Below are 27,604 nucleotides of genomic sequence, written 5' to 3'. Positions count from 1 at the left end.
TGTTTCCTTAAGATTTCAAAATAAATTAATGTAAAATGTTGGTCTCAAAGATTGATAGGACATCATAAAGCAGCTAGAGAGTTCTTTACAATAAAATCCAAGAAAAAATAATTTTTTGCTCAGATTGAAATTTACTTAAAAAGTATAAATGGGTTACAATTTTTTTTGACAATCTAATAGATTTAGAGGCACTTTGAAAGTTTCTAATTAAACTGTGAGGCACAGATGTGACTTGTTTCATGAAATCTGGTCTATAAAATGTAACTCCAATGATCATATCCTCCAGCTAAAACACAGAAATCACTGGAAAAATCCATGAGTACTCTGACAGTTTGATTTCTTCATAAAGATTCTTTTATAAATTGGGCTAATCTCTGGAAGGCCTGGAATAGAAAAAGACAAGAATTGATAAAATTAGGATGTTACTATGGAAGAGCCCAACATAACTTTAAAAATTCAGAGTATTCATGTGAGGTTGGGTTAAGATAATAAAGAGTCATGTTCGGTACCAACCTTTTCTGGGTAAGAATGCCATCAGTTATCTACTAAAATATGTAGGTATTAGCACATCAGATTTCCAGGATTTGTTTAGGTTCTTATAGCCCTCCTAATTATCATTTTCTATTTTATCCACAACACATTTCATATTTTCATAAACACTCTTTCCTGCAAATGCATTCTACTAAATTTTAGTTTCAACTGTCCAACTCTATTTATATATCTAAAAGCAGAGATAACTATTTTTGGTGGTACTGGAGATGGAACCTAGGGGCAATCTTCTCTGAGCTACACCCCCAGCTGTATTTTTTTTATTCTTTATTTTGAAACAGGGTCTCACTAGTTGCAGAGGGCCTCGCTAAGTAGCTGGGGCCTTGAACCTTCAATCCTCCTGTCTCAGTCTCCCAAGTAGTGGGATTACAAGCGTGTGCCGCCATGTCTGGCCATAGAGAAAACTTGAAAAGTAGCATTTAATGACATGAGAAAGCAAGAAAAAGCAGGCCCCAAATGTTGATCCCAGGGTTAAATATAAACTCTTCCAGTTAATGTGTAGCTCTTCTTTTTTAAAATTTTTATTCTCAATTCTTAGGACTTTGCTTTTTGCTTATTTTGATCAAAGCTACACTGTGAGTAATCAAAAAATATTAATCGATTTGATCTTTGATGATGCTTTGGTCTTCAGAAAAAGAGTCTGATGGATGTCATGAATTTGTGCATTTCATTCATGCCAATTCCCTGAAGGAAGGAAGCAGATTTTTCTGAGAACATGTTGTTAACCTCCTAGCGCCGATCAGTAGATTATGAAAACTTATTTATGAAGATAGCAAACTTTAATTAAATTTAGTCCAGTTTGTCTACTGAAGTCTAGCAACAAAGTAAAAGGGGGCATTTAATGGGATCCACTAAGAACTGCTTTTTAAAACACAAGAAGAAATCCCGGGCATGGTGGCGCACGCTTGTAATCCCCGCGCTTGGGAGGCAGGGACAGGAGGATCGCGCAGGTTCTAAGCCAGCCTCGCGCGCTGGTTTAGGAGACCCTGTTTCCAAATAAAAATGTAAAAATAGGTCTGGGAGTGTAGCCCGGAGGTAGAAGGGCTTCCAGGAACCTCAGTACCACAAAAAAATAAATAAATAAAAAATAAATAAATAAAACACAAGAAGAGCCGGGCGTGGTGGCGCACGTTTGTAATCCCCGCGCTTGGGAGGCAGAGACAGGAGGATCGTGCAGGTTCGAAGCCAGCCGCGCTGGTTTAAGAGACCCTGTTTCCAAACAAAAATATAAAAAATAGGTATCTTGGGAGTGTAGCCCAGAGGTAGAAGGGCTTCCAGGAACCCCAGTACCACAATAAAAAAATAAATAAATAAAACACAAGAAGACATTAAACAATGTTCTAAACTACACAGTGAATGCATGCACCAAGAGCCAGAGCTGAGAGCTAGTGTTACTCTGGAAACAGCACTCACCGTATCCATCTGTTCTGGAGAAACTGAAGAGAAGGAAGCTCTGAAATAAGGTCTGGGAGCTGAGCTATTGATGTAGAAAGCATTCCCAGGAACCATTAAGATCTAGGAGAAATGGCGGAAAAATAAGTGAGGTACCACTAAAGAAAACCTAAAAGAAGCTGTAGGTGGACTTTCATCTCAGAGTACAAAGGGACACTTTACAACAAAAGTAATTAATAAAAGCACAAAAGAAAAAGTAATTTATACAAAAAATACCTATGTCATGCAATACACAAAACTAAATGCATAGGAACTGGAAAAAATGTGTATCACAAATATGACCAAGGTCATATCTTCTCCAAATTATAAAGAAGGCACAGAACCAGATGTGGAAGTGCACACCTGTAATCCCAGTACTTGGAGGGCTGAGGCAGGAGGATTACAGGTTCAAGGTCAGCCTCATCAATTTAGTGAGACCCTCAGCAACTTAGCAAGAGCCTATTTGAAAATAAAAAATAAAATAGAGGTGTAGCTTGGAGGTAGAATTCCCATAGGTTCAATCCCCAGTACCACCCCCCAAAAATTAATAAATAAATAAAAGCAAAAACACTGAGGAGAGAAAAAATGGTGGGTCAGAGGAACCCACAATATCATTGTAGCTCCCCAAGTTTGCACTAAAAGAACCTTTTGCAGCAGCAAACTGCGGTAGGAAGACCATGGGAAAACTATGTCCATGGTAGTAAGCTAGCACACAGGTAAAAACTCCAAATATCAATTTCTAGGATAGAAAGAGAATTAATAAAAGTGATAGATAGTAGCCAGGCACCTGGTATGGAGTAGCTCAGTGGGAGAAGAGAGGCTCCCTTCCTACTGAGCCAAAACACATTCTCCCACACAGAAAAATAGAAGCTGCTTTGTCCAACAAATTCACAATCTAAGCAAAAATTAGGCCCTGATATGGGAAGCTGAGCTGACATGAGAGACAGTCCTGCACTCCCAGCAGAGAGAAGCAAGGCGGGCGCAGCCCCAGCTGGAAAAGGCTCTTGGTTTGGACTCCCAGGCAGGAGACTAGAAATCCCTGCATATGTTTCTCATTTTTTTTTCTATTTTCTCTTTCCTTTTTCTTTTGTACTGGAGTTTGAACCCAGAGGCATTTTACCTCCAAGCTCTATACCCCAAGCCATGTTTTATACTTTGAAACAGGGTCTCACTAAGTTGCCAAAGGACCTTGCTAAGTTGCTGTGAATCCTCCCATCTCAGCCTCCCAAGTACTAAAATTACAGGCCTGCACCACCATGCTTAGCTTTTTATTTTTGTCTTGTTCTTGGTATATTGCTTTTTAAATACCCAAGACTAACCAGTGGCTTAGGCTCTACTTGTCACTGGATCAGTGGGTGTCCCCACAGTGAGTGGGGTTTGGGCACAGGAGTGAGACTGTACCACATGCTGGCGAGAAGATCAGAGCAGTCAAGGTGACTGTGGATGCCCATTGATCTGTCCGTAGCCAAGACGAATGAAAGGTGCTTTCATTTGAAACCAGTAGTCTGATCTGCTTGGCAGACAAAGCGCCCCCGTCCACCTGAAGTGGAAAAGGGTGGAGCTCCCTTAATAAGTTTTGCTGTTTTGGGTGCTGAAAATAAACAAACAGCTTGAGCTTGGCCTGGTGGCTTATGTCAGTAATTCTAGTCCTTGGGAGGCTGAGACAGGAGGATCACAGGTTCAAAGACAGCCTCAGCAACCTAGCCAGACTCTGTTTCAAAGTAAAAATAAAAATAAAATAGGGATGGGAGTATAGCTCAGAGGTAGAACACCCTGGACTCAATCTCCAAGACCAAAACAAAACAAGAAACAAATGGGAAACAAAATACTGCAGCATAATATTTCTATCACACCGACTTCCTCATCGTTGGGAGATTATAAAATCAAAACCCTCCAAAGAAAGGCCTCTGTTTCTAAAATCTCAGAAAGAAGAAGCCCAAGTCTCTAACAGTTTCTGAATTATCTTGACTGACTTCTGGTGCCTCCCCACCTTTTCTGTTTTGTCAGACTTCTGTCTGATTTCATATATTTTGTCAATTAATTAGGTTTTTTTTGGGGGGGGGTACTGGGGATGGAACCCAGAGGCATTGTACCTCCGATCTATACCTCCAGCCCTATTTTTTTAAATCTTTATTTTGAAAGAGGGTCTCACTGAGTTGCAAAGGGCCTCACTAAGTAGCCGAGGCTGTCCATGAACCGCGATCCTCCTGTCTCAGCCTCCCGAATGCTGGGATTACAATAGACAGTCTCTTGATGCCTCCTTTCTTCTCTTTTTTTTCCATCTCTATCTCTCTCCTTGCTCCTTCATTCTTTCTACTTCTGTCTCTTTGCTCTCCATCCATTTCTTTTTTTTCTCTTTTTATTTTTATCCTTCTTCCAATTAAACTTAGTAGACTACCATTAATGCTTAATCTTTTTAGCATATTCTTTGTCTTTCTACCTATGTTTCTCTTTGGATAAAAGACTGGTATAGGCCACTAGTCTAAACTGTTACAGCATATTTTGAAAAATGGCTTGCTTTTAAATTTTCATTGTTACTGGTGGTTACTCTCTCCTTTCAAAGTGGTACTGGTGGTTGAAATGGACACTTTGACCTACTGGATGTGTTGAATCTAACATATAACACCAGGCAGAAACTTACTTGTTTTTTATTTATTTTTCTGGTGGTACTGGGGATTGAACCTAAGGGCATTCTACCTATGAGCTATATCCCATTCCTATTTTGTTTTTATTTTGAAACAGAGTCTTTTTAAGTTGCTGAGTCTGGCCTCGAATCTGTGATCTTCCTGTTTCATGATGCCTGGCTCAAGGGCTTACTTATAAATAAATAACAACTCACTAAAAAGCCCTCAGATAAAAAGAGGAAGAGGAATCCATCTCAACAGATGTCCAAATAAAAGACTTTAGAAAACATGAGAAAACAGGCCAATAAGATGACTCCAAAAATTTACAACATCCTGTTAAAGGAAATAAGTCTGATTTAGAAAGTCAAGGTCATATGTTTTCTCTCATATTTGGAAGACCGAAAAAGTCAATCAAAGGGGATGTCATGAAAATAGAGGAGAGACTAGTAGAGAAAAGGGGTCAGGGGAAGGGAGGATAGGAAGGAAAGGGGAGGTACTAGGGTTAGGGCAATGCATAAGCATGAGTCCTGCACTCAAGTTAGATGCCTGAAAGCCGGGCATGATGGCCCATGCCTGCAATGCCAGTACTTGGGAGGCTGAGACAGGAGGATAGAAGGTTCAAGACCAGCCTGAACATCAGCTTAATCAATGTCTGCAAATTAAATATCAGTTGATTTATGACTTAAATATAGAAGGAAAAAAACAAACCCTACATGAGTTAATTTTAAATAAAAAACAAATAAGGATTACAGCCAGGCATGGTGGTACATAGTTTATTATTTTTTTTTATTTATTTATTTTTTGGTGGTACTGGGGGTGGAACCCAGAGGCCTTCTACCTCTGGGCTATACTCTCAGACCTATTTTATATTTTTATTTGGAAACAGGGTCTCACTAAGTGAGTAAGTAGCTGAGGCGATCCTCCTGTCTCAGTCTCCCAAGCGTGGGGATTACAAGCGTGCGCCACCATGCCCGGCTGTGGTACATAGTTTATAATCCCAGTATTTGGAAGGCTGAAACAGGAGAATCATGGGCTCAAGGCTAACCTCAGCAATTTAGTGAGGTACTGTTTCAAAATAAAAAATCAAATAAAATAATGCTGGGGTATAGCTCAGAGGTAGAATGTCCCTGAGTTCAATCCCCAGTAACACACACAATAAAAAATTTAAAAAATAGGAATACAACCTTTCAAAATCAGGAAAAACATCCCTCTACTTCAAATACTAGTGGCTTACACTTCTTGAGCATGTATTATGTTCCAAGTATTAGTCTAAGTGTTTTATGCAGATAGGTCTTTAATTATAGCAACCCTAAGAGAGAAAGATCCTCCCTATTTCTATTTTACAGATAGGTGCCTCCTTAGCGCAGTAGGCAGTGTGTCAGTCTCATATTTTACAGATAAAGCACACCGAGGGAAACTTACCCAAAGCCACATGTCTATAAGGTGGAGTTGGGTTCAAATCCAAAGATAATCTCTCCAGACTCCTCTTAGCCACCAAGCTAATCATTTGTTGAGATGAATGACAACATTTCTACCAATCTAGGCCAGCTGAGTAACTATGTAAACCCTCGATGCCTTGATGCCTTACGATCTTAATAATGACATGACATGCTTAACATTAGATGTTCATGGTTGGGTGGAGAGCATTGAAAACTATCTCTTTTCATCATCCAAGTAAAAATGCACTTGAGAGAAAATGAGTAACTTGTTTATAGGCCTCCCTTCCTACCCATTTCCCAGTCTTACCTCTTTCTTAAGAGCTTTTTCTTCGATCAGCCATTTTACATCAGGAATGCCCTTAATTTTAATCCACAGGAACATGCCGGCAATGGGAACATGCCATTCAGCCAAACCTACAGCCAGAGAGAATGAACATCTTCCAAAGGCTTTGCTGATGGGAGCAAACATTTTTTTTTCTGTGACCTAAGCCCTAAGTACTAGTTGAAAACTAGTACTTCCCCCCAAAAGTACCTTAGGCGTAATAGTTTTGAAAATATAACTTTAGAGCCCTAAAAACTAATATTCTGGGTTTATTTCAGAGAGTCAGCATGGTGTGAGAGGTAGGTAGGGAGCCTGAAGCGCTCTTTGTACACAAATGTCACAACTGTCACCAGTTTTGGTGGAGAGCAAGAAATCTACTCCCTCTCTCTTCTTCACACAATTTGACCACACCTCAGACACATATGGCTGTTTCAGTTTTAAAAGAGGATTCTTCAAGTCTTTCTCAAATCTCCTGTTGTTTCAGTAAATACTATATTTTCTGCAATTGTTTAGAAGTCCAATGAATTTTTTTAAATCAGAATGTAATTAATTTTGAAAGCAGGCACCTAAGATTCAGATGCATTTGTTGGCTTTATGTTTCATTGAGTATTAGGATAAGAGACCCAAGAAAAAATTAATTATTAATTTTATTTTTAATGACTATCTCTATTTTTGGGGACTGGTGATTGAACTCAGGGGCATTTTACCTCTGAGATATGCCCTCAGCCCTTTTCTATATTTTACTTTGAAATATGATCTCCATAAGATGTTACAGGTCTTGCTAAGCTGCTCAGGCTGGCCTCAAACTTGCATTTTTCCTATCTCAATCTCCAAAGGACTAGGATTGAGGCATCTGGCTAATTACTATTTTATTTTATTTTATTATTTAATTTTTGGTGGTACTGGAGTTCCTGGAAACCCTTCTACCTCTGGGATACACTCCCAGACACCTATTTTTTATATTTCTATTTGGAAACAGGGTCTCTTAAGCCAGCGAGGCTGGCTTCGAACCTGCACAATCCTCCTGTCTTCACCTCCCAAGCGCGGGGATTACAAGCATGTGCTACCATTCCCAGCTGCTAATTACTATCTTGAAGAAAAAAAAAACTTACTGTTGGTTTAAACTTTTTCTTCAGTGCTACTGTGTGAAGTGGTAAAACAGTCTTCTTATCAAACAGATAATTTTGTTTTTTTACCAAGACTTTGTAGGGAATAAGATATGGTAGAAATAAGAAAGATTTTTGGTTTATTATTTTTCTTAACAAAAGTGGCTTTTGACAAGCACTTTATGGTATAATTAAGGCCAGGTATTTTATATGACTTTCTTCCATAAAAAAAAACTAAACCTAAGCTGGGTGTCATGGTGCATACCTGTACTTGGGAGGCTGAGACAGGAAGAATACAGATTTGAGGCCAGACTCAGAAACTTAGAAAGGAGCTCAACAATTTAGCAAAACCCTGTTTCAAAGTTTAAAAAAAAAAGAAACAAAATAGGGATGTGGGTGTAGCTCTGAAATAGAATGCCCCTGGTTCAAACCTCAGTATTCTCTCCCACCACGACACACCACACACACAAAAATCTAAAACATCCTATTGTTTAACTGATGATAGCTAGATAAATGAGGTAAATGATTAAAAGACAAAAAAAATTATAATGAGTGATAATCCATAGACTCTACTGCTCATCTTTACACAGTTCAGTTTGAAAAATATATTCTCTGGAACAAAACTTTGAAATACTAATTTTTTTGAAGATGAATGCTATTTAACTTCAAGTAGATTTTTGTTGCTTCATTTTTAGACTTTATTTTTGGTACTGGGGATTGACCCAGGGCCATTCTACCTCTAATCTACATTCTCAACCTTATTCTATTTTTAATTTTGAAACAGGGTATCATTAAGTTGCTGAGGCTGGATATGAACCTGTGATTCTTCTAATGCAGCCTTCCAAGTACTAGGATGACAGGCATGTACCACCACGTGTGGCTCAGACTACATTTCTGTTAGAACCACAAATCCTCCTACTGGACAGTCAAACAGAGATAGGTGGAAGTATGCCGAGGTTCAGAGAATGCTTCTTGTGAGGTTGTTCATACAAGGCAACATCTTTTTGGCAAGAATACTCTCAGACTGCCGTTTCCCATCAAGACTGTGTGCTTCTCCCCTGCCCCAGCTGTTATTGTCCATCATAAGGACAGGTGTGCGTTCCACTCACCACTTAACCACTTGTCTGCAGCTGCCAAGATCGCATCCCTCTGGTTCCTGTAGAAATCAGTGACCCTAGGAGAAGAAAACAATGAGGATGATGTGCTCAGTCCATTGACTGCAGAAACAAAAGGCTCTGGAACTTAGATGATCAGTATTTGCTTTCTATCTTGACTACAGTGTTGAACCCTCGATAAGAGAACAGAGCATATCTGAGTGACTTGTCTAGTGATATTTTACCACTGTAATTTATTTTTTATTGGTGCATTGTAATCATGCATCTTGATGAAGATGAGGATGGTAAAGGCATATATGTACACAGCACTCATTTAGCCCCTCCCCAATTCCTGCCCCTTCCCTCCCCCGTCTCTCATGCTCAGCACAGTGATTGACTGATAAGTTTGTGTATGTACATTGTGTTCATGGAGGTGTTTCCTTTTCCTCCCTCTCATTTCCTTCAGTTAGGTCACCTTCTTCACTCATCTAAGGTTCCTCCTTTTTTTTTTAAGTTCCTTCTATGACCCAATTTCTCCCTAGCTTCTGCATATAAGGGAGAACATCTGACTTTTCACTTTTTGTGACTGACTGATCTCATTCTCCAGTTCCATCCATTTCCTTACAAATGACATAATTTTGTTCTTTTTTATGGCTGAGTAAAATTCCATTGTGTACATATTCCATAGTTGTGTATTCCATTAATCTGCTGATGGACATCTTGGCTGGTTCCATAGTTTGACAATTGTGAATTATGCAGCTATAATGATAGATATGCATGCATTACTCTCAGTACTCTGGTAGTTTGGTTTCCATTCTTTTGGGTAGATACACAAACAACAACAAGTACTGGCAAAATGTGGAAAAGTAGGAACTCTAATACACTGTTGGTGGAATTGCTAATTAGTGCAACCACTTTGAAAAACAGTGTGGATTATCCTCAGAAGAATGGGAATGAAACTATCATATGAGCTGGCTAAACCACTCCTGGGTATGTACCACTGTGATTTAAAAAATGAAAATTAACAAAGAAAAAAAGTTTTTTTCTATGTAAAACATGGAACACAGAGGGAACAATCTTTGTATTGTCTGAAATAATTGATTGTCATCTGCAGGATTATAGAGCTCTCAGGATCAAAGAAAATAAAATTAATGAATCACTGGTCTGGGAATTAGAATAATAGCTCTTTTCTCCTTATTTATAAATGGCCTAGGATGTACCAATTTATATAACCAAAATAATTCATAGCTTGCATCATTATACTGATTGGGAAAATTTTCCTCACTCATCTAGACTTGAGAAAATTCCTGTGTCATTGTATCCCTTACAATACATGGCTTATTGAATAAACATGTGTATGGGTAGTTTCTCCTCTAAATCAGTGACATAACCCAGTAAGGACTTCAAGTTACCTTGGCTGTGGGTGGAGACTGCTTTCAGGCTGTACCCTGGATGCTTCTGCGAGGACTTTCTAGGTGAGGAGTTACTAAAGTCAACAGGCTTTAGACTTCAAATACTGTTCTTATCGTCTATCTTGGGATACTTAAGAAGGGAGAATAAGAAATCGATACTGGGTTCTCTGTACTTTGTCTACCTGGCTCCTATTTTGCTTATAAACATTTAAACAAATGATCCAATACCTTTCTATGTGAGCCAGGAAGCCCTCTTCTCCCCATTGCTGTAGAAGCTGTGATACCATGAGCTAAAAGAGAATAACATCATGGCTTACTCTCTACAAGTGTTTATTTTTGTAAATCATAGACAGAAATTACTCCTGATTACATGTAAACCACTATGCAAAGATAAGCTGAACCTAGCTTCAACCAGTCAGTGATTTATAATAAATGTTAATTAAAACTATGCCAATAACATTAGTAAAAATAACAAATATTTATAAAGTACATATTGTGTGCCAGGCACTGTTTTAATATATTAATAGATTTGGGCTAATATAATCACCCAGTTATTAGGCAGAGTATTTCTATTTTACTGATAAAAAAGTTAAAGCATGAGGATTAATTTTTCAGACATTTAGCAACTAGTCACAGAGTCCGGATTCAAAGACAGATTGTCCAGTTCCAGATCTGAGCCACTGGTTACCAGATTGAAGTTCCTCTCTAAATACACATATTAAAAACATTATATTCTCTTGGCCAGGCATGGTGGCGCACGCTTGTAATCCCCACCCTTGGGAAGCAGAGACCGGAGGATCACTTCAGTTTGAAGCCAGCCGCGCTGGCTTAAGAGACCCTGTTTCCAAATAAAAATATAAAATAGGCCTGGGAGTGTAGTCCGGAGGTAGAAGGGTTTCTAGGAACCCCAGTACCACCAAAAAAAAAAAATATATATATATATATATATATATATATATATATGTATATGGTATTCTCTTATTTATTTATTTTGGCAATGCTGGGCTCAAACCTAGAGCCTTGCACTTACTAAGCAGATGCTCAGCCACTAAGCTACATTTCCAGCTCAAAACAAAAAGATATAAAGTTCTATAATATATTTAGAGATTTTTTTTAATTTAAAATGAAAGCTGTAAATGTTACAGATGCATAGTAAACTTTAGTTGGGAGTAGATAGTAAGAAAAATGGGGAAAGTCCCCAGTGTGGTAAAACATGGAGACATTGGCACTTTACAGAATGCAAAGTATTAAACCAGTATCCTACGAAATACAAACTTTTATATTTACTTTCAGATCTTACATAACAATCCTGTCCTTAAGATCTGATTCTCATGATTGTAATAATTTCCAAATTCAGTAATTTCTCAAATTATTTGAGAAACATTTACACATTCTCTCAAATTAAGTTGACTTCATTTTCATTAAAATGCATTCTGACTAGTGTCTGTGGGAGAGGACGGCGGTGTGCAGTGGGGGTGGGCAGTGAAGTGTTAGACGGGTTTGGATTTCTTGCCCTCATTAGAGGCTCCAACACAACAAAGCTACAGTTAATATTACTTCACCAAATTCAGTTCCAGTGATTTTATTTTTGGTGGGAGTACTGGGGATTGAACTCAGGGGCATTCTACCTCTGGGCAACACTCCCAGCCTGCTTTTATTTTTATTTTGGAGACAGAGTCTTGGTAGGTCGATAGAGTCTCACTACTTGCTGAGACTGCCTTCGAATCTGTGATCCTCCTGTCTCAGCATCCCAAGTACTAGGATTACAGGCGTGCAGCGCCATGCCAGACTCCACAGTATTTTTGAATTCTCTTAGGGACACAAGATGAGCACAATACCCCGATTGTCAAGGCGCAGTGACATCGGGCTAATTCAATTTTCATTTGCCTTTTAGAGTACCTGTGTTATCTGGTTTTCTTATTCAGTCTGCATTGGAACTAGAGATTTAGCATCAGCAATTTTTTCCTCCCTGTCGCTTTAACTTAATCTTACTTGCCAGAATCTGATTTCTGTTTGAATCTGATTTTAGGGGGATAGTTCTGGAGATTATCCCCAGAATCCAGGGGCATTATACCCCTGGGCTACACCCCCAGACCTATTCTATATGTTTTTTTTTTTAATTTTGAAACATAATCTCACTAAGTTGCAGAAAGCCTCACATAAGTAACTGAGGCTGCCGTGAACCTGCAATCCTCCTATCTCAGCCTCCCAAGTACTGGGATTCCAGGTGTATGCCATCATGCCTGGCTTCTGACTTTTTAATCCTATTGTGCTTACCTGTGACAGTGTACAGGGGTGCAGTGATGAGACTTGTGTGTGTAGAACAATTCTCTCTATCAATGTTTTTGGACCAGTTATAAATCCTACTATACACAAAAAGAGAAAAGGCTCAGTAACAATACAAATGAACAATCAACATATATCACACTTGGCTTATTTCATTAGATGACATGACCTCCCCAGGACTAGAAATGGATTTCAATCAAATGGATCTAGAAAATAAAAACATTCTAACAAAACTGACTACTTCTTCTACCAAATACAAATTTAAGTTTAAGTATACATTTATAAAATAATACAAGACTGGCTAGGCATGGTGGTGCATGGTACTGTAATCCTGGTACTTGGGATGCTGAGAGAGGGGGCTGGCAGGTTTGAGACTAACCTCAGCAATTTAGCAAAGCCCTCAGAAACTTAATGAGACCCTGTCTCAAAAAAATAAATAAATAAAAAGGAGTGGGAGTATAGCTCATGGGTAGAATGCCCACACACATATGACTAAAGAACTTCTAAATATTCTTTGATACCCAAATCATTAACTAGTTCCTCTACAACTTTAGATTAATGGCCAAACTCTTTAGATTAATGGCCAAGCATCTTCTGACTACTAGACATGAAAAAAAAGAGAAACATATTAGAAAATCAAACTGGTGGTTTAAGGCCAGTGGAATATTAGTATCTTAAATGAGAAGAATTTTTTTTTTACTAGAAGGTAGTAAGGCGAGATTCCGGGTAGAGATACAGGCCTTACCCCGAGGAGAGGATTTTGGAAAAGGAGTCAGCTCTGATGACACACCCATCAACGTCCATGGAAAGAAATGTTGGCTCACAGGGCTTAAAATGGGAAGAAAATTAACACTGATCTGTGAACTCTTAGTTACTTAGGAGTTACTTGGTACACAGCAGAGAAGGCATGGATTATAATACAACAGCACTAATCTCTCTTAGCTTTGTCTCAACCATTTACCACAGGGTAAGAAACACACATGCATTTTTATTTTTATTTATTTTTTACTAGCGTCTGCCCATCTTTATGACTCTTTTGCTAAGCACACTCACTGATTTCCTTGTTTGCTCCTGATGCCATTACTATGAATTTAGAGAAACCACAAACAGGCCCTCTTTGTCCTAAGTTAAGGTTAAAATTCAGGATTAATAGATTTAGAGGAAAGACTCAAGAAAAACTTATTTGGGCATAATTTAAATAAAGAGAGACATAGCCAGGCGTGGCGGTGCACGCTTGTAATCCCAGCATTCGGGAGGCTGAGACTGGGGGACCACGGTTCGTGGACAGTCTCAGTTACTTAGTGAGGCCCTCTGCAACTCAGTGAGACCTGGTTTCAAAACTAAAGAATAAAAAACATAGGGCAAGGGATGTAGCTTGGAGGTCGAATGCCCCTGGGTTCCATCCCCAGACCCGCAATAAATAAATAAATAAATAAATAAATAAATAAATAAATAAAGCAGCCTTCAGGAATGCTTAGATAATGCTTATTTTTTTGACCCAACAAAAAAGATTAAAAAAAATATGAGAATGAAGATTAAAAATGTAGCCAATATGAATTGACTTCAGGATTTACTTACTTATTGTGGTACTGAGGACTGAACTCAAGGGCATTCTACCTCCGAGCTACACTCCTAGCCCCAATTTATTTTTATTTTTGAAACAGGGTCTCACTAGTTGATTAGAGTCTCACTACTTGCAGAGGCTGTTCTCAAACCTGCAATCCTTCTATCTCAGCCTCCCAAGTATTGGGATTACAAGTATGTACCACCACACTCAGTTCAAGATTTATTTCAAAAGTAGGTAGAAATGATAAAAGGATTCATAGCTATGCTGAGGGTGGGAAGACAGGGAGAAAAAATGATGTTCTGGCTGGACATACAGATAAATCAGAATTTGTGTTTCTTCTCAGTAGACTTAAGGGGGCAAGGGCTCAAGTATATGTTCTTTGTAGACCTAAGAGCAAATAAACTGGTAGGTTTTGAGTAATAGGGCATTGGTAGTTGGTACAAATACTCCAGTCCCTTAGGAAGCATGAATCAGGGAAAGCAGCCTGCATATATAGTGAGGAAGGATTTAAGAGCCCATTATTCTGAAGATAAGATTCAGGGCATAAATGATAGGGTTGCAAACACATAGCATTCTGCTTGTAAGACCTTCTTCTGTATCCAAAAGGAACTATATTAACTGAGAACAGTCTTGCTTCTTCATATTGAATACAGCTTCCCAGCCCTTCTTAAATATCATTCTGGTCAACTGGTACCATGAGGCTGAGGGTGATACCCAAGATAAAACCAGCTTTGTGTCCCTGGTTCTTAAGGAGTTAGAATTTGGAATTCAAGACTATCAGTCTGACTTACTCTAAATACACCATATAGGGAGCCAGCTACTATTTTGAAAGTAAGCAATTTCTAGAAAGATCAATAATATCAACAATGAAAATCACTAATTGCATGATAAAACTGGAAGTGGTAGCAAATTAATAATTCATTCAATTTCAGTATATGAGTGGGTCACTTTGACTCAGCACCCAGGCTGATCTCAAACACAGTGCAATAACTTGATTAATTTATCTTCTAATAGTGAACCAAGTTCACACTGACACTTACCTTGTTGAACTGAAGAAAATAGTAAGGATCGTCTTCTATTATGAGGAAATCATATTGTCTTGCAAGCTGAAAGATTAAAGTAACACATTTACTTCTTAGCAGCATTCTAAAATTAAAACCATTTGGCATAATTTTTTGTATTTATTTGCCCAATCAATTGAGAAGCTACTGAGTGCCTGCTATTCCTAGAGAGTAAGACTAGAGATGAATGAAGTACTGAAGACTCTTGTTCTCATGAAATTTATATTCTAGTCGGAAAGACAGACTGTGCATAAACCATTGGGTAAGGAAGAGAAATTAGGTGGATGTTATGGTTTGGATTTAGAATGCCCCCATAGACTTCACATATATAAGACAGCCAGGTTGGAGGCAGGGCTGGTTGCTGAGAAAGCATCCCTGGGGTGTGGTACTGGGTATTATCTATGGCCCCTCCTCCCCTTGCTCTTGTGATGTGAAAGAAGGGCTCTTGTGTTCCCTTACTTCCCATGCCATGCCCTGAACTCTGCAGACTTCAGCTGACCTAACATGGACTGAAATCTTGAAATCTCCAGAACAGTGAGCAAATATATTTCCTTCCTCTAAATTGTTGTCATCAAGATTTTTTGGTCACAGCAGTGAGCATGATGACTGAAGGTGGGGAGGTAGGAGTTGAATTCTAGGCAGAACATTAAATAAGATTACATCTGAGAGGGTGAAACGGGTTACGTGTTCACGTTGAAGCACTGGGAAGTCTTTCCTGACAAGGTAGCATGAGGGCTCATAATGATGGGAATAAGTTAGTTGTGCAAATATCAGGGATGAAGACTCTAAAGTGAGGGATGAGAGCAAAGATCCTGGGGTGAACAAAACACTTGGCATGTTTAAGGGCTAGAAAGAAAGCCAACATGGTTTCAGCTAGAAGGCTATAACAAGAATAAGAGAAAAGGCCAGAGAACAGAGCTGACTGCGCCACCTGGCATTGCAAGGGAGATAAAGGAATTTATATCATAACCATGAGGGAAATCCACTAGGAGATGATAAACAGGATAAACAGAAGAGTGGCTTACATTTACCATACACCCAGAAACATGACCAGGTGCTGTACAAAGAATGTCTGGTTAGAGATTGCGGGTAAACTTCAACAAGGCTGAGTGAAACAGCTGTTTTCTATTGCAGTGAAGGCAGGTGGTAGCTTAGAATATGGGGCTAGGTAGTGGAGAAAATTGAATGGGTTTGGATAAATTTGCTGGTGAAGTCCATTGGATGGAGGAGATGTGGGAGTTGGAGAGGAGAAAAAGGAAAGAGGGGGATGAAGGATTATTCTTCATGGACACACTGTGTGGAAAGATTGTAGATTAGAGGTTTGGAATGGGGGTGGAGAAAACTAGGGTTTCCATTTTGGTCAGGATATATAAAATGCTATTAGATATCTATGTGAAGATATCAGGTAGAAATTTGGAGGCAAAAATCTGGAGTTCAGGGAAGAGGTAGGACTGGGTAGTATGGGAGCCTTCATCTGCAGAGTGGAATTTATACCCATGGAACTGGAAAAGGTCACCTTGGGAGAGCATGTAAATAGAAGGAAGAACTCAGGAGAGAGGCCAGGGAAGAATTAAAAAATAAGTAAATATTTTGATACTATATTTTCCCAGTAAAAGGAACTTCTTGGAATCTTGTGTATGATTATATAACACATGATCATATCCTATATAGTTTAACATGAGTGTAGCACTTATTTAAAAAGTCATATGTGGAGAGAGTTTAGGGAGCACAGTGAAGTGCAGAAAGGAAACTTTACAAAAGGCATATTTTTCAAATATTTAAGTATAGCTTAATATATATTTGTTACTTAAAAATGTTTAGAGTGAGAAGCTAGGATTGTAGATACCTAAGAAAGATGTTGCACACCTCTTATTTTTAAAGAGTTCTTTGTAGCCTGAAACAAGAAGGAATAGAAAGCAGAAGAGATGAGTTAAAAACACAAATATAAAATAATAAAAATCAAATTGGGGTCAAATATTTAAAAATCAGGCCAAGAATGCTATTTGTTTTATATTAAAACATCAATTAAGAAAAGGAAAAAAGTCTCAGAAACAAAAGACATTGCAATTTATTTTGTCTCAATTTATTAGGATTCTTGGCATAGATGAGGTCCTTTCATTAAAAATAATCATTCTTGAAAGATAGAGATAATAAGGGAACTTGCATAATACTCTTTTTAAAAGTAAGAAAGAAACAGGAACATAACCATATAACACATTCTTTCAAAATACCTCATAGATTTTCCTTTTGCGGTCACCTGTCAATGAATTCCCAGTAGGATTGTTGCCATTTGGGACAGTATAAAGAAATTTGGGGGTATTTTTCTGGGGTCTTTTGAATCTTCTGGCTTCCATTTAGAAGTATTTCTTTGAGGGATCCTGGAATCATCCCGTATTCATCACTGGGAACATTAATAATGTTGGCACCCAGGGGATGTAGCTGCAGAGTACAAAAGAGATCCAGGTCAGGCATGAATACAGAATTTAAATGCCATTGGGCCAGGTGTGGTTGTGCATGCCTGCAATCCCAGTGTTTGGGAGGCAGAGACAGAGAGATCATAGGTTCAAGACCAACTTCTACAATTTAGCAAGATCTTATTTTTGATAAAAACATAAAAATATATAAAAGGGCCGGGGAATAGCTTGGTAGTAGAATGCACCTCGGATCAATGTTCAGTACCAGAAAAGAAAAAGTGTCATTGTTCTTTAAAAAATACTGACCAAAGCTGGGCGTGGTGGCGCACGCTTGTAATCCCATGCTTGGGAGGTGGAGACAGGAGGATTGTGCAGGTTCAAAGCCAGCCTCGCTGGTTTAAGAGACCCTGTTTCCAAATTTAAAAAAAAAAAAAAAAATATATATATATCATATGCATATGTATGTGTGTATATATATGTATATATGTATATATATATGTGTGTGTATGTATGTATGTGTGTGTGTGTGTGTGTATATATATATATATATATATATATATATATATATATATATATATATATCTGGGAATGTAGCCCGGAGGTAGAAGGTTTTCCAGGAACCCTAGTACCACCAAAAATATAAATAAATAAAAATAAAAAATAAATACTGTCCAAGCCAGATGTGGTAGTACAGGCTTGGTTTGTAATCCCAGTACTTGGGAGGCTGAGACAGGAGGATCACAGGTTCAAAGCCAGCCTCTATAACTTTGCAAGGCTCTCAGCCTAGTGAGACCCTGTTTACAAATCATAAAAAAAAACAGGCTGGGGGTGTGGCTTGGAGGTAGAATACTTCTGGGTTCAATCCCAGTACCAAAAAAAAAAAGAAAGAAAAAAGAAAAAAAAAGAAAGAAAGAAAAGGAAAAATACTGACCAAGAGCACTACTATTCACACCTTTAAAACATAAAAACATATAAACTTGGACTCAGCTCCAAGCTCCAGAGTGTTGAGGTTATATATTGTACTGCTTGCTCTCCTAGGGTAAATTCCATGGTTGTTCAACAGCCCCCAATCTCTTTCTAGGAGAAGGATTATACCTCCTTACCCCATTCATGTTTACCTTGGTCATGTGTCTTGCTCTGGATAATCAACTGTGAATAGAAGTGATATGTGTTCGAACCTTCTAAGCAGAAGCTTTATAAATCAACCTTGTGCTTTTCTAGGTCTCTGTTCTTCTGCTCCTAGGTTGGTAATGTCCCAAGCACAGGATCCTCTATCAGCTTGGGGCTGGCAAAGAAGATTCCATTTGACAGAGCTGCAGTGGTTTCGTGATTGTGGAGTGGAAGAAATAAACCGCTCCAGCTACAAGCCACAGAGAACAGAACTGACTGCCACCTGGCTTTGCAAGGAAGTGAGCCAGATAGATGGCCAGTCTCTCCTTCTTATGTTAATAGTCTCACAGATTTAACCCAGAAGTGTAAAGTCCTAATTACACTATATTAGTTCAGAGTTATATTAAATTCACACATGATATGGTTATACTTAGTCACATAGTAATAACAGTAATAAAATCAATTTTTTATAAACTAAGTCACATTTCAAATAAAATACTAAGAAAATTGAACATGATTTTTTGCAACCTAATTTTAGTGCCTATACATAAAAAAATTTTTTTTTCAGTACTGGGGAATAAAACTAAAAGGGCACTCTAACTCTGAGCTCCACATTCAGCCCTATTTTTTATTTTTGTTATTCTTTTTTTATTTTTTTTATTGGTGCATTATATTCATACAACTTATTGGGGTAAAAAACTTGTGTGTACAAACATGAACTCATCGCTGATTTAACCCCTACCCAAATCCCACCCCATTCCCTCCCCGTCCCTCCCTCCCTTGCTTGGCTTAGTGATTGACTTCGATATGTTTAAGTACATTGTGTGCTTTAGAGATTTTCCTCTTCTCCCCTCCTTTCTCCTCCTTTAGGTTGTCTTGTTTGCTCCTCTTTTCTCCCTAACTCTCACATATTAGGGAAAGCATCTGATTTCTTATTTTTTGTGCCTGACTAATCTCACTTAGGCGTCATTTTCAGGGAAATGGATGGAACTGCAGCCCTATTTTATTTTATTTCCTTAAATTTTAAATCAGGGTCTCGCTAAGTTATGTATGCAGTTAGCCTTGAATTCATGATCCCCTTGCCTCAGCCTCCTAAGTACTGGGATTATAGGCATGTGGCACCCCACCCAGCTGAAACAGAGGGTGCATTTAACATTTTTTCATATATATCATTTAAGATTCTCCTGCTTATAGATGAAAAATACTATTTTATTTTTTGGTGGACAGATAATTCTCAAGCTGCAAAACTTCCCCTATGACTATAAGAAAGATGCCGTTTTGTAGAAATGTGTACTCACAGCTTGAAGTGTTCCTGAATAAACAGGTTCATTTAGGAGAATATTGTCTCCAGGATTAATGGTCATTTCAAATACCTAAGAAAAGAAGCATAGGTTAGCTTGGATAGTATTGTTACCATTCTCAGAAATGCTTTTCTCCTTTTTTTTTTTTTTTTTGAGGGTCTGGGGATGGAACCCAGGGGCATTCAACCTCTGAGCTACACCCATTGCCCTATTTTTTTTTTAATTCTTTATTTTGAAACCCGGTCTCACTGAGTTTAAGAGGGCCTCACTAAGTAGCTGAGGCTGTCCTTGAACTGTGGTCCTCTCGAATGCTGGGATTACAAGCGTGTGCCACCACGCCCGGCTTGCTTTTATTTTCTTGTTTGAGTGAATAGGACTCAGCAAATTTTCCGTAAAGGGCCAGATAGTAACTGTCTGTGTTGCGACTCTATAGCGCCTGGGTCTCTGTCTCCACAGTGGGAAAGCAGTCACAGACAATACATAAATTGGAGTGTCATCTACATTATTTACAAATGTAGATGTAGATACATTCTGTATCTGTATCAAATGTAGATACAGTCTATATTTGGCTTTCAAACCCACTTCTGTCAGAGGGTACAGTGAAAAAGAACATAACTGCTTTGCCTCCAAAAATTCATGTTTTGGAAATTGTATTAAATCTCTACTTTACTTCAGGCCAGTCTAAGATACTGGAGATACAATGATGAGCAAAATAATGTGGTTCTAACTCACATGGCATCGGCAATCTTCTGAGATAGCTGGACAGTACTCAACAGATACACGCTGAAGACAATGTTTGAGTGCTATGAAGTACAGGAGCAACGTCCTGAGAACTCATGGCGGGGTGTGGGGACTTGGGAGTTCAGAGAAGACTTCCCAGAGGAATTGATGAGCTGGCGTTGGGGATGACAGTAGGAACATTTTGAGAAAGAACCTGGGACTCAAGGTTGGGCATAAAGAGAATGGTGGAGACAGACCTGGCAGAAGTGGGCAGAGCCATGCTGTCTGGGCCTTCGGGTGAAGGGAGGTGAGTGAGAATTTTAAGAAGAGTTGGGAGGAAGAGTCACATTATCAGACATGCATTTTGGAAAAATGATAAAAAATGACTCTGGTTGCAATGTGAGAGAATAAGAGAAGAGCAGAAACACACGTGAAAGTTTGGGAAGTTTTTAGGACGTTCGTGAAGTTACTGCCTCACCCTGGGGAGGGAAGGGGAACATGAAGAAGAGCGTTGGTGCGTAGGGTTTTAGGAAAGGAAACCCAACAGAGCATGGGTATGGACTGTAGGGGGTGAGGAAGAAGAACTGCTAAAAAATGAGGCCTTCTACAAGTTAGTGAGACCCTGCTTCAAAACAAAGAATAAAAAAATTGGGCTGGGAGTGGAGTTCAGAGGTAGAATGCCCCTGGGTTCTATTCCCTGGCAACACACACACACACACACACACACACACACGCACACACACTCCTAGACTTCTGCTATTGAGCTAGAGAGATGTGGGCATGGTGCTATTTAAAAGGGAAAAGCTGTTTTTTTCTTAGGTAGTACTGCTTCATAGATGCTGAAACACAGGAGCCTTAAACGGCATCTGCCCTGGAGAGAAAAGTGGAAAAAATACTAAACCAGATTTCCACTGACACTCCTGTAATAAGCAGGTCTATAAATAATGTGTTATCAAGTAGTTTGGCTACTTGTACCATCTTCCTTTATTGATATGACTGATATTGTAGCAAAGAAGATACTGTCTTGATCATATTTCCATATAACTTGCTAAGAAAATAATTTTATGAAAGAGACTTTTAAAATATCAACCCATAGCTGGACATGGTAGTCCATGCCTATAATCCTGGTAGTTGAGATGCTGAGACAGAATGATTTCAGGCTTGCAGCCAGCCTCAAAAACTTAGTGAGGCCTTCAGCCACTTAGCAAGAACCTGTTTTCAAATAAAAAATAAAATAGGGCTGGGGATATAGTTCAAAAGTAGAAAGCCCCTAGATTCCATCCCCAGTACCACAAAACAAACAACCAAAACAAAAAATATATATCAACCTATAAAATCACAAATGTTTCTCTTCAAGAAGAAATTCAAACGGTAGCTAATCCTTTTACTTTTACAAAAAGAGGAAGAAAAAGCTGAGCGTGGTGGCACATACTTGTGATCTCAGTATTGGGGAGGCTAAGACCAGAGGATCATAGGTTCAAGGACAGTTCCAGAAAGTAGTGAGACTCAGCAACCTAGGAAGAGTCTGTTTAAAAATAAAAATAAAACAGGGCTGGAGGTGTGGCTAGGAGATGGAATGCCCTTGGATTCCATCCCTGGTACCACTATTCTATAATGATAGTTTAACTATTAAAGTGAACCAGATGAGTTTTCACAAAATAAGAAAGAAAATGAAAGCTACTCTGATGTATAAAGATCAGTCCTGTTTTAATTTAGATGTGAAGACTGAAAAGAAACCAAGTAGATGAAACTAATCAGAAGTATGGGTGTGGCCTCTTTGTTGTGGGATTTACCTAAAGGTAGTTACCTATGTGGGGTTCTAGAAACCCATCAAAAGGCAGATAGAATAACTAACAGAAGTGGGAGGGGGGAGAAAGAGAGGGAGAGAGGAGAGAGAGAGAGAGAGAGAGAGAGAGAGAGAGAGAGAGAGAGCAGATAAATTAGAGATAGACATATACAGATGGTTCCGGACTTACAATGGTTCAACTACAAATTTTACACTTTACAGTAGTGTGAAAGTGATATACATTTAGTAGAAACAATCCTTTGGATTTTGTATATTGATCTTCAGAGCTAATGATGTGTGGTATGAGTCAGGGTGCTGGGCGGCTGTAGGTCCTGGTCAGTCAAGCAATCATGAGGACAAAGCAAGCGAAACTCTCTGTTCTATGTAGAGTATAGAATTCTACTGCATACTGTGTTGCTAAGTTGTGATGTTCGGTAGGGCAGGTGTATTCAATGCATTTCTGACTATTTACAATGGGTTTAATCAGGATGAGCTCCCATTGTGAGTTGAGGAACATCTGCAGATACATCTAGAGAAGTACAGTTAAGAGGAAGAGAAAATGCAAGCAGTAGTAAGCACAAAGGCACACAAAGGAATAATGTTTTATCTCAGGAGTGTGAGGATTTGTCCTCTAAAAAACTTTAAGAAACATATTGAAATTTTATAAGTATAGGTAGAAATCAAATGAGACCTGAGTCTTTGAGCCAGATAAAATTGAGTAATGCTCATGAAGCTATTTGTAGGTGTTTAGTACTCCTTTAGTGGGAATCTTGGTTTAATGACTCATAGCTCTGGGTCATTGATCACATGCTTTGAATTTAAGAAAAATCAGGCTGGTAAATGATATTAAGAGCAGGTAATATATGAAAGTCTTCATGTTCACAATAAGGGAAACTAGAGGGAAGTATAAGTAGATTAACCTAAGTATTAATACTATTATTATTGCTAAATATTTCCACATATCTTCATGTGTACACCTCTCCCATCCCATGTTTTGACTTTAAGTTTCCTCTTTACAATTTTAGGTAAAAATAAGAAAGACTCACAAAACACCATCTTCTTGTGGTTGAGTGAGAGATGACTATATTTAGGAAAGTATTGGATTCTGCATGTTGACCACCTTTGTCTTTCCGTCTTACCTTACAAAGACCATCTTGGCTGCCAGATGTGACACAGAGATCCATTTGTCCTTGACTGGGTGTATGATGGGTGGTGGGTGGATTAAGCAATTTTATTTGTAACTGTTTGAGCCAGGATAAAAGTTCTGGAATTCTAAAGCATAAAATATATTTTAGATTTATAGTAGTAATAATCATAGTGATAGTAGACAGGAAATCTACGATAATTTTGCACCAAATCCATTAGGCATTTAATTTAAAAATTCTTAAAATGCTTTTTGCTGGAATCAATATTTTCATTTAAAAGATGAGGCAATAGACACAGAGATTAGGAAATTCACATACATTCAATCAGCTAGAATTCATACAAAGTCAATCATTTAATTAAATATTAAGTCTTTTTTTAATATACCAGAGCATTCACTGAGTAATGGATTCCATGTTTTCCTTAAGAAGAAGTTTAAGCTCTGCAAGTTCTTTGTATCATGGAAAGAAAAGCTTATGTATAATTACATATTAGTTATGTAATTATAATTACACACACTCATATTTCAATATACTCTTCAATCACAGAGCAAAGTTTTAATAAAGCACAATTATAAAATTCATGAACTATCCTTTATCATTGGAGACAACCAGCTAAAGAAAGTGTGTATTTCAGATTGCTTTGAAGAAATTAAAGACATTTGAACCTATGAAAACAGTGTATTTACATAATTGCCCATTTAGAAGGGGACAGACTTATTAGAAGATGGCCCAGAGACTTAAAATTGCGGCTTCCTGGCCCATTCATTTCCTCCTTTCTCCCACAATGATTCTTTATCTAGCCATTTTTTTTCAGTTTTCACAGTTGCTGAGAAGTGTTAGGAAATTCATAACCCTTTTGCTCATAATTAGCATTTGAAAAGTCTTACCCTAACCTCCCTCACCACTGAACACTTCATTAAAAAGGCACAAGTCACTTTATCGATGGGACATAAAAATAACTCCCCCAAACGCCCATATCTGTTGACAGCCTACCCAGAACTTGGAGAATACTGAAGTGCTCTCTTCATCAGATCTCCTTCAAGCTGGATGGATTTTCCATTTTCTACTGTGATAATAACACTCTTAAAGGGGGACATGTTCAGATTTGGAGATCTAGCAGCCAAAGAGATGAGGGATTTTGGTGCCTTGCTGATTTTGTCAGCTGTGATAGACATGGAGAAGAAAAAAATACTTTCAATGAAGATCGTTAAAATGAATCATGTGTGTATTAGAGTCAACGCTTTATAAAGGCTCATACTTTCTGATGGTGAAATATACTAGGGAGAGGATGTTGGCCTCCTTCCCACCCTCACAAATCCATATGTTGAAAACTAACACCCAACCTGATAATATTAGGGCATGGGGGCTTTGAAGAGGTGATTAGACCAGGAGGCTGTGCTTAAAAGGAAAAGCCCAAGAATCATCAAGAATACCAGCGATAATAAATGCTGGAAAGGATGTGGGGGCTAAGAAATGCTTATACATTGTTGGGGGGATTGTAAATTGGTAGCACCACTGTGGAGATCAGTATGGAGGTTCTTCAAAAGACTAGGTAGGAACGGAACCAGCATATGACCCAGCTATACCATCCTGGGTATCTTTCCAAAATAATTAAAGTTAGAATACTATAGAGATACACGTATGCCCATGTTTGTAGCAACGCAGTTCACAATAGCCAAGTTATGGATCCAGCTTAGGCGTCTGTCAACACATAAATGGATAAAGGAAATGATATACATGCACAACAGAATGTTACTCAGCCATAAGGAAGAACAAAATTATGCTGTTTGCAAGAAAATGGACAGACTTAGAGAACATCATGCAGCCACACTCAGAAAATCAAGGGCCACATGTTTTCTCATATGTGGAAGAAGGAGAGGGAAAAAAAAAGATAAAAAGGAAAGGAGAGAAAGGAAGCCCATGAAAATTGGAAAGACCAGCAGAGTGGTAGAAAGGGAGTAGGCAGAAAAAAAGCTAACCTTGCAGGAAGGAAACAGACGCAGTCACATAATGTGCATATATGAATGTATAACTACGAATCTCACTATCATGCACAATTACAATGCACCAGTAAAAGATAAATAAGAAAGTAGTCCTGAAGGAGCACCCTTGCCCCCTTCTGCATGGGAGGATACAAACGCCCCCTTGCAGCGCAGCGCTCCAGGACACCATCTATGAGGAGCTGCCTTCCCAGGAGTCAGCTGGTACCTTAATGCTGGACGTCTAGCCTTCGGAACAGTGAGCAATACATTTCTGCTGTTTCTAAAACACCAGCTGCAGTATTTGGGTAAAGCAGCCCAAATGAACTAAGATAGAAGAAAATGAACGTAGAGTAACGTTTCCCTTACTGGTGGTATTCATCTCCTCGCAGCTCCCTTCTAAGGATGGATGCGCCCCACTGCAGGCGGCTTGACCCTCTTCCCACCACTCCGCCTCTACTCCAGCAGAAATGTCAGTGCCAGCCTGAGTTCTTTGGGAACAAAAGTCTACCTACTTCTTTTCTGCTCGCAAAGCCTGGCTCCCAGTCCTGTGGAATAAAAAGAGGCCACCAGGGGGTGACCCTAAGGTACTGATACTCTGGGAGGCAAGCTATACCCGGCAAGGACCTCACCCATTTCTCACTCATGATTCGGATGGGAGAAGGCTTTCTGGCTGCACTCTTTGCAGTCAAGAACCGTGCGTAATGCATGACTCTGATAGTCCAAAACCCAGCACCTTCTTCACTTGCTCAGGACTACAGAAACCAAACAGCTGCTCTAAGCACTGTCTCTTAGCTAGTCACCGAGCCAGCACCACCATTAGTCGTCCGCCCGCAGTGGACACCCAGGCTGCGGGCAGCTTTCGGTCTCTGGATCCTAAGTAGGCCTGCGGCAGTGGGCTCGATGGGCAAAGTCCACCGCAGAGGGGATGTCCTTGCCGCGGCGGCCCAAGCCGGTTGTGCTTGGCTGTGCCCTTTCCAGCCCAGCACCTCTGTCAGGGTCAAGGCCCTTGGCGCGCAGGGCGTGGCCGGGGAGGCCTGGCCGCGGACCGACCAGTGCCCGAATCCCTGGGTCTTGAGGGTGGGAGTGTGTGCAGCACTGCGTCCTGGTTGGCCTATGCACAGACCGCAGATCTTGCAAAGGAGCTCCTGGAGGGACCAGAAGTTCGTCACGATCCTAGTCCGCGAGTACCATCTAGTGGTCACTTCGGTCCATTGCAGGGAGCTCTTGAAGCTGAGCCCAGCCAGGCATTCCAGCGCACTCTACCCAAACTGAGCATTTAGTACCTGCTCAGACTACTGCCATGCTAAATTCTTGGCCTTCATTAATGAAACTATGGGCACTATTCTGGCAGTCACCCAGGGGATCCAGATGAATTCCAGTGAGCATGGCAGAATGAGGGTGGGGGTGCTGATCTGAATTTTGAAGAACCACTCAAAGTTTCCTCAATTTTAGTGAACAGATGATTAAGGTACGATTTCATGAATCACTTGGTTGTGTTTCGTACAGAGAATTTTTCTTAGGTCCACAATGCTTAACGAGGAGGAAACCACAAAGGGAATACACATCACAAAGGAGATACGGTGACTGCACGGCACTTGATTTTCAAGGTTATTAAGTTTATTAGTAGTAAATATTGTTATTAAGGTATAGTTATAGCTATAGTTGGTGGCGCATGCTTGTAATCCCCAGCATTTGGGAAGCTAAGCCAGGAGGATCATGGTTTGTGGCCAGCCTCAGCTACTTAGTGAGGCTCTTTGTAACTCAGTGAGACCCTGTTGCAAAATTTAAAAATAAAAATTAGGGCTGGGGGTGTAGTTCGGAGGTAGAATACCCCTGGGTTTCATTGGAGGTAGAATACCCCTTGGTTTCATTGCCAGTGCCACACAAAGAAAGTACAGTTATGACAAGATTTCCAAAATCATTAAAGTACAGTTTCTTAATGAGGATGCAAGCAGGCCTCTGTGGAAAATAAAGTTTAATTAAGTTTGAAGTGTGCCCCTAGCTGTGAGAGGTAAAGAGGTGTTGAAAGGCTCATGATAAGATTTGCATTTTTCCTCCAATGTGCTGGATGCATTAGGGAAGGAAGAAGCGGAAGTTGCTAGGAAGTGAAGTTGATTGAATTGTGTTGGGTGCATGTAGAATATGCTAAAATGAAACTCACTAATCTGTATGATTAATATGCACTACTGAAAGTATCTTTAAAAAACGAGGTGGGGTGAGCCTGTCATAGTGGTGCACGCTTGTAATCCCAGAAT

At 39.3% G+C, this 27,604-nt stretch overlaps 1 pseudogene across 1 annotated transcript; it reads right to left on the bottom strand.

The window, feature by feature from the left end:
* Positions 1 to 341: 341 nt before the first annotated feature.
* LOC308269324 (kynurenine/alpha-aminoadipate aminotransferase, mitochondrial-like) lies at positions 342 to 26,056 on the bottom strand (annotated as a pseudogene). The gene is made up of 13 exons: positions 25,963 to 26,056; positions 24,361 to 24,529; positions 23,362 to 23,494; positions 19,714 to 19,788; positions 17,123 to 17,330; positions 14,871 to 14,936; positions 13,000 to 13,091; positions 12,255 to 12,343; positions 10,206 to 10,267; positions 8,581 to 8,645; positions 6,351 to 6,457; positions 1,963 to 2,064; positions 342 to 383 (listed from the first exon to the last, which is right to left on the bottom strand). The product of its transcript is annotated as a kynurenine/alpha-aminoadipate aminotransferase, mitochondrial-like (transcript).
* Positions 26,057 to 27,604: the final 1,548 nt, after the last annotated feature.

This window comes from Muscardinus avellanarius, assembly GCF_963383645.1.
Source record: "Muscardinus avellanarius genome assembly, chromosome: 10".
Taxonomy (NCBI): Eukaryota; Metazoa; Chordata; class Mammalia; order Rodentia; family Gliridae; genus Muscardinus; species Muscardinus avellanarius.
Note: the sequence above shows the minus strand (reverse complement) of the source record. Positions and strands in the feature narration are given on the sequence as shown.